This window comes from Periplaneta americana, chromosome 16, assembly GCF_040183065.1.
Source record: "Periplaneta americana isolate PAMFEO1 chromosome 16, P.americana_PAMFEO1_priV1, whole genome shotgun sequence".
Taxonomy (NCBI): domain Eukaryota; kingdom Metazoa; phylum Arthropoda; class Insecta; order Blattodea; family Blattidae; genus Periplaneta; species Periplaneta americana.
Window position 1 is genome coordinate 181,281,195 of NC_091132.1, and position 8,960 is coordinate 181,290,154.

An 8,960-nucleotide genomic window follows, 5' to 3' on the forward strand; every position below is an offset into this window, starting at 1 on the left:
GTGTTTATCTTATGTTTTGATTGTAACGGACACTGTCTTTTGTACAACAGTACCTGCAGCATCTTTCAGTCTATGAGAGAGGCAATAGAATTACATATATACAGGGTGATTCACGTAAATTGTGCAGTATTCTAGGATGTTATTTCTGGAATCATTCTGATGAAAAATGGTCATATGATTATATTTTAATTAATTAAAATTTAAGCATTTAAATTATGTACAATAATGGTACTCGGTGTATTAGAAATTCATTAATGAACATTCACGTTAGTACTCACATAAAAAAATTGTATTAAAGCCATATTTCAAAGACCCCACACAATGTCTTTAGTCCTCTGGCTGTAGATGTTGAACTCGCTGAAAATGATAGGGGTACATTCCCTCTTCATTCAATGTTCTCCACACCCTACTTTGAGGAACACCTAGTCGTCTGGATACGTTATTGCCACTCGTGCGTGGGCTTTTTTCTGTTTCATTGTTGGCAACTGCAGGATCATATGCCTTCGCAACACAGGGGACTGAAATGTGCGAACTAAAACTACAGTACAGCCGGTCGTTCTCCGGCCCTGACGTTTCTCGTGACTGAGGGAGACAGTGTTGCCGTTACGTATTGACAGAATGAAAATTGTCACGCGCTCGCCGGCCGATTTTGTGGCGCGGAATAAAAACTATACTTGTTTTTTTGAAAGATGGGACATGACAGGAGCGTTGCGATCGGAAAAACAACTGAATGTCACATAGCGCGGTAGACCTGTTGCTATGGTAACAACGGTTGAGTTGCCAAACTTACCGTTTCCACGTGGCGAGTGCTTATAGATCTCATCGCGACATTTATTGTGCACACAATGTTAGCATTGGTACGTTTTGTGTTTGATTCTCTGTCGATATTTGTATTGTTTTCTTACCTTTACGTCAAATGTCAATGAATGTTTTAACCAGGGGCGGCTTTCGAAGAGGGGCTGCGGAGCTGCAGCATCCCCAGACATTTGTGGCTCTTGTCTCGTTTTATTTTGTGAAATGCATTTATTATACAGTCTCTATTTAGCGACTCGAATTTTTTTAAAAATTTCGCTCTCATTAACATGCACGCAATCGTTAGTGAAGTCACTTCCTCCCCTGGTGCTGCCAGAGCGAAACCAGAGACAAGGACTATAGGGTGAAGCCACTTCCTCCCCTGGAGCTGCCAGTCTCGTCTCGGATGCTTTGCGCTTTAGTTTTACCCCTCCTCCCTGCTGCCTCTGGCCGTGAATCCAGAGTTTCCAGGCGCTGCAAAATTTGCAGCAGTTTGTCAGTAGCGCGCAGTTTTAAATACATTTTCTTTAATGTTGTGAGTATAACAAGTGCAACAGTGTTTAATCTTGTACAATATTTACAGTCTATTCAGTTCAGTACCTTAACAATTCAGTGCCCATTAGTTGAATCTCATAATGGAATGAGCCGCTAAACAAAATACAAAGGCTCGCATATTCTTTTGTAATTTATCCAGTATCCCTGCTTTCTTCTCTCGATCTCCACACAGTCTGTATTAGAGTAATGTGTTTCAAAGACAATTCCATCAGCTGGGACAACAAGATGGATTTAAAATAAGAACAGTAAAGTTGTTCATGAGAAGAAGGAGCCATTGCTACAATGTTTTCAAACCTTAATGGATTCTGAAACATCTAACAACATCACAATAAATGAGGCAAGCGCCCTGATGCGTGCTCTTGAATATCCTGAATTCAATTTCTGGCTGAGTTATTTTTTTCATTTATTGATGTATCATGTAGATATATTATATAACAAACTACAACATCGCCAGTTAGATATTTCTAAGGTTCAAATCTGCATATAAAAATTAAATTATGGTTTATTTAACGACACTCGCAACTGCAGGGGTTATATCAGCGTCGGCGGTGTGTCGGAATTTTGTCCGCAGGATTCTTTTAAATGCCAGTAAATCTACTAACATGAGCCTGTCTCAATTAAATACAACTTACAAGATAAGGCGCATGGAACTAATCTTTAAATAAAGTAAGTTGCTTGGTTTATTTTTGTATGCAGCCCCCCTTAATTCAATACCCATGAGCCGCCACTGCTTTTAACGTTAGCCATCTTAACGTCAATTGCTATCATCCATCAGCTGGCAGCACGGTAGTCCATATTGGCAACATAGCACTGTAGTTCTAAGCTCGGCCGCTTAACTGTCATGTCCCATCTTTCAAAAAAACAAGTATAATTCGAACGCATATGCTTGGCTATAAATCATTTTACATATAACTTAGATCACAGCCTTTGTTAATGTACACAGCTAGCATAGCTCACAAAAAAAAAACTAATGCGAACTCGTATGTAAATCATTTTACAGTTTTACACAAACGTAGATCGCATCTTTCGTTAATGTACACAGCTAAATAATTATAACAGAATGAAAACTAATGCGAACGCGTATGTAAATCATTTTACACAAACGTAGATCGCATCTTCCGTTAATGTACACAGCTAAATAATTATAACAGAATAAAAACAAATGCGGACACGTATGTAAATCATTTTACACAAACGTAGATCGCATCTTCCGTTAATGTACACAGCTAAATAATTATAACAGAATAAAAACAAATGCGGACACGTATGTAAATCATTTTACACAAACGTAGATCGCATCTTCCGTTAATGTACACAGCTAAATAATTATAACAGAATAAAAACTAATGGGAACGCGTATGTAAATGATTTTGCACAAACGTAGATCGCATCTTTCGTTAATGTACACAGCTAAATAATTATAACAGAATGAAAACTAATGGGAACACGTATGTAAATCATTTTACACAAACGTAGATCGCATCTTCATTTAATGTACACAGCTAAATAATTATAACGGAATGAAAACTAATGGGAACACGTGTGTAAATCATTTTACACAAACGTAGATGGCATCTTTCGTTAATGTACACAGCTAAATAATAATAACAGAATAAAAACTAATGGGAACACGTATGTAAATCATTATTCACAAACGTAGATCGCATCTTTCGTTAATGTACACAGCTAAATAATTATAACAGAATGAAAACTAATGGGAACACGTGTGTAAATCATTTGTCACAAACGTAGATCGCATCTTTCGTTATTGTACACAGCTAAATAATTATAACAGAATGAAAAGTAATGGGAACATGTATGTAAATCATTTTACACAAACGTAGATCGCATCTTTCGTTAATGTACACAGCTAAATAATTATAACAGAATGAAAACTAATGGGAACACGTATGTAAATCATTGTACACAAACGTAGATCGCATCTTTCGTTAATGTACACAGCTAAATAATTATAACAGAATGAAAACTAATGGGAACACGTATGTAAATCATTTTTCACAAATATAGATCGCATCTTTCGTTAATGTACACAGCTAAATAATTATAACAGAATGAAAACTAATGGGAACACGTATGTAAATCATTTTTCACAAACGTAGATCGCATCTTTCGTTAATGTACACAGCTAAATAATTATAACAGAATGAAAACTAATGGGAACACGTATGTAAATCATTTTTCACAAATATAGATCGCATCTTTCGTTAATGTACACAGCTAAATAATTATAACAGAATGAAAACTAATGGGAACACGTATGTAAATCATTTTTCACAAATATAGATCGCATCTTTCGTTAATGTACACAGCTAAATAATTATAACAGAATGAAAACTAATGGGAACACGTATGTAAATCATTGTACACAAACGTAGATCGCATCTTTCGTTAATGTACACAGCTAAATAATTATAACAGAATGAAAACTAATGGGAACACGTATGTAAATCATTTTTCACAAATATAGATCGCATCTTTCGTTAATGTACACAGCTAAATAATTATAACAGAATGAAAACTAATGGGAACACGTATGTAAATCATTTTTCACAAATATAGATCGCATCTTTCGTTAATGTACACAGCTAAATAATTATAACAGAATGAAAAGTAATGGGAACACGTATGTAAATCATTTTTCACAAATATAGATCGCATCTTTCGTTAATGTACACAGCTAAATAATTATAACAGAATGAAAACTAATGGGAACACGTATGTAAATCATTTTTCACAAATATAGATCGCATCTTTCGTTAATGTACACAGCTAAATAATTATAACAGAATGAAAACTAATGGGAACACGTATGTAAATCATTGTACACAAACGTAGATCGCATCTTTCGTTAATGTACACAGCTAAATAATTATAACAGAATGAAAACTAATGGGAACACGTATGTAAATCATTTTTCACAAATATAGATCGCATCTTTCGTTAATGTACACAGCTAAATAATTATAACAGAATGAAAACTAATGGGAACACGTGTGTAAATCATTTTACACAAACGTAGATCGCATCTTTCGTTAATGTACACAGCTAAATAATTATAGCAGAATGAAAACTAATGGGAACACGTATGTAAATCATTTTTCACAAATATAGATCGCATCTTTCGTTAATGTACACAGCTAAATAATTATAACAGAATGAAAACTAATGGGAACACGTATGTAAATCATTTTTCACAAATATAGATCGCATCTTTCGTTAATGTACACAGCTAAATAATTATAACAGAATGAAAAGTAATGGGAACACGTATGTAAATCATTTTTCACAAATATAGATCGCATCTTTCGTTAATGTACACAGCTAAATAATTATAACAGAATGAAAACTAATGGGAACACGTATGTAAATCATTTTTCACAAATATAGATCGCATCTTTCGTTAATGTACACAGCTAAATAATTATAACAGAATGAAAACTAATGGGAACACGTATGTAAATCATTGTACACAAACGTAGATCGCATCTTTCGTTAATGTACACAGCTAAATAATTATAACAGAATGAAAACTAATGGGAACACGTATGTAAATCATTTTTCACAAATATAGATCGCATCTTTCGTTAATGTACACAGCTAAATAATTATAACAGAATGAAAACTAATGGGAACACGTGTGTAAATCATTTTACACAAACGTAGATCGCATCTTTCGTTAATGTACGCAGCTAAATAATAATTACAGAATAAAAACTAATACGAACGCGTATGTAAATTATACATAGGCCTAAAGTATATTACCACAGACTATGGGAATATATTTATAATGAAAGTCCAGTATATCAAATGAAATAGACTCTACTTTCTTTAGAATCTGTTAATACTCAAGTGGAAAGACGCCACACTTTTAACGGTTGTTTTTCCCACCTTCAAAGCGTCACAAACTCTATCTACCACTTTCGTAACAGGGAGAAGAGGTTCTCCATTGTCTCGCTCCTTCTCAAAATATTGACGCAATCTGTATATAAATTCGTGACTTTAGCTCTTAAAAGAGCCGATTTTTTCCTTCTTTGATTCTGACGACCACTGGCCATATTACTATATCAATAATTAGGTTTACAGGCACCATAAATCGCTCAAGCACAAAACAACACAACTACTTCGCCTATACTATAACACAAAGAACTAACGACTCGTTCGTCACGTGCTTTGCATAAAAAAAGAAGTGGCAACATCGCGCTAAATACATCAGTCGCTCATAGCTGGTTGGTTCTAGCAGACAACTTTAACCTATAGTGCCCGCCTCTCTCCCAGCATTGCAAACTGCGATTGAATTAATCTTCGCGTATCAGAACTCAAGTCTTGCAACAGCATATTACAATAGAATTAAAAACATTACTTTAAACCGAACCAGATTGTTTTAAGATTAAAATTTAGCAGAATAGTTTAATTCACAGTGGAATTTCGAGGTTCTTTTCACAAATTCAAAACGCCACAGGTTGGCAATGCTGGTCACTAACTTTTTCTCTCGTTCTCTCTTCTCTTTCCAAGCGAAATGTCAAAGCTGGAGATTGGCCGGCTGTAGTTTATACGTGACAACATTCTGTGATGTGGAAATTCTCTTCGATATTCGTCCACAGAATTATTAGCATTCCCGTCACAAGAGCCATAAACATGAATCATATCTGCGTATTCGATATTGTAAAAATGTAACGGCATTTTTGTTAACATACAGGCACTGAATCTCATACAATGAAACACAACGACGGAGATCTTGCTGTGTGCCTGCCTTGTGTAAGGGACATTGTGTGAGTTATCCCTCTGCCTCCTGACGTCACAAGACCCTGTGTCGCCTGTAATATCAGCTGTACAGTAATGCTCGCAGCACACATGGAAGCAATATTTTCGTAGGAAAGGAAAACCCGAGCTCTGAATCCTGACATGAGAAATGATGAAATTGTACCGAAAGTAGCTTTGAAAATCAAGGGATTTAAAAGTGATAATGCATTTTTCTTTCACCTGCAAAAATCTATTTCAGTGCATATAAGTTAGACGATTTTGGAGGCACAGCGACAATATATAACATTATGCCACTGGCAAAAATGGATTCGGGAAATTGTTTTAGAAGTAAACATAGTTTTTTCTTCTTCTCGTCAGTTAGATTGAATGATTCAGTGGAGTATGGAATTTGTTAGCAGTTACCTATCCGTGGTAGATTCTGGATTGTTGTCTCCTGTAACATATTTGTGCCTCTTGTTTCGGATTCCTGCTATTACTTAGAACTTAAAAATAATAATAGTTTGCTTTTATCTGTATATGATAACAAATGTAGGGAAAATGGAACTGGCCATCCTACCTCATTATCTTCTGGCCTAGTTGGTTGTTGGTATCACATGTGAAGTTCAGACGAGTCTTTGGACATTCGACTAAACAACAACAATAACAAATGATAGCAGTCCGCATCAAGCGAAGACTGCAAACATGCTTATGTTGAAAAGAAATAAGATAATGAAAAGAACCCCTCTGTGTCTCATTTAAAAGTGTTTCTAAGGGGTAGTAATTTTTTTGTGCCAAATTGTGGCACCATTATGCAACTTTTGCGAACCCTTAAATTTTTAATTTCGAAAAAAATTGTTGACCATTTTCGATATGCCCTACTATTTACACAAAGAAGATTGTCCTTACTGTAACCATCCAGACAGTAGAACACGTAGACTATGATTCACAAAACGACTAGGAAAGGAACTGATGAAAGAGAGTAAAAATCTGTAAGTTTTAATTGACAAATGCAGTATCTTAAGTAAAAAGAGAAATTCGATCAGATATACAAGAACTGTCATAGATGGTGAAGCCATTACTATTTTTATGGACAAGTGAACATAAATCTACAAGAATGAAGGAAGTTTCATTGAATTACTTTGCTTCTTACTGTGTAGATGAAAAATTTCTTCAAAAGTCTTACAGGGACAATCAACTATATTTTGGAACTTTTTTCCTATTTGACCAATCTTTTTCAAATTTGGAGAAAAAGTTTAATATGCACATGGAAAGTAACATGCAAAATCTCAGCTCATTAGATCCAGTACTTTTCAAAATAAGAAATATTTCAATTTTTAATCAATCATTAATTGAAATATCACTTTTAATTATCATTTTTTATTTTTTGGCTTTGTGCATTTCACTGTGACTTCTCAATGACTAGGGGAAGAATTCTGCTTATTGATTTAGTTCTGTCACGTAAATTAGTGTAGAAATTTAATTTTTCATTTCTATGACACTTTTTCTCCAATTTTTAAGTTGAGAGTCCCCTTAATATGCTATTTTAGTGACGGGAAGATGTAGTGCTCGGAGTTGCATGGTTGAGTTCTGCATGGAGGGGAGTATTCATATTAAAGGCCTTGGACAACGAAGAACCAATCATATGCCAAAAGGAGAACCTCCCACCTATCATTGGAAGTCCTCACCCACTGAGACAAGCTCGCACACCATTTCCTTATTCCACTGCTCTGAAGATGACCACAACACAGTGGTCGAAACGTCAGCCCCTAGCACCAAGACAACGCAGTATAAGCCCCGGAATTTCTCCACACACTATGTGCACTAGCCACGGAAGCCTATGCCAACACTTTATGCAGAACATCAGTGGTAGAGCGCTGGTACGGTCAACCAGAGGTCCCAGGATCGATACCCGGCCCTGCAACAATTTTTCCCTTGAAATTATTCAAATCTGCTTCACAGGGAGCTTTACCTGAAAGGCTATATTTGCATAATATATACGTTACTGTGTACGTTAACAGAAAACCGCAATTCCAAGTCACACAGAGATTGTGTGCACTCGTTGTGGGTGTCTGGCGTTTCGTCAGCCCACGCGAGTTGTGTGGATATAAAGGGAAAAGTTGAGACGGTGTCGGGTGGAGTTCCCGGGTAGCTCAGTGGCAGAGCGCTGGTACGTTCAACCAGAGGTCCCGGGACCGATACCCGGCCCCGGAACAATTTTTCCCTTAAAATTATTCAAATCTGCTTTACAGGGAGCTTTACCTGAAAGACTAGATTTGCATAATATATACGTTACTGTGTACGTTAACAGAAAACCACAATTCCAAGTCACACAGAGATTGTGTGCACTCGTTGTGGGTCTCTGGCGTTTCGTCAGCCCACGCGAGTTGTGTGGATATAAAGGGAAAAGTTGAGACGGTGTCGGGTGGAGTTCCCGGGTAGCTCAGTGGTAGAGCGCTGGTACGTTCAACCAGACGTCCCGGGATCGATACCCGGCCCCGGAACAATTTTTCCCTTGAAATTATTCAAATCTGCTTCACAGGGAGCTTTACCTGAAACACTAGATTTGCATTATTATTATTATTATTATTATTATTATTATTATTTTATTGCAAAACAACTCAAATTTTGGGTTTAATCCATCACAGTCTTGAAAATATGCTACAATATATGCACAGTAGTATATTATATACAGGAATGGCGGTAATATGCACGTTCAGCTTTTCGTATTGTTACAGACATTCATTACATGTACAAAAATTAGCATTTCATGAAAAATTTGCATTTGCATATGAATCCTGGCCCTATTCATCATGTCAAGCCCTTACATGCGGGTATATAGAGAGCCCTTGTAA

The 8,960-nt window shown here is 36.1% G+C and overlaps 1 protein-coding gene across 1 annotated transcript in view; it reads left to right on the plus strand.

The window, feature by feature from the left end:
* The window catches only part of LOC138692160 (zinc finger protein 235-like), a 35,573-nt gene that overhangs the window by 12,895 nt on the left and 13,718 nt on the right, over nucleotides 1-8,960 (plus strand). The gene's annotated exons all lie outside the window — the stretch shown is intronic.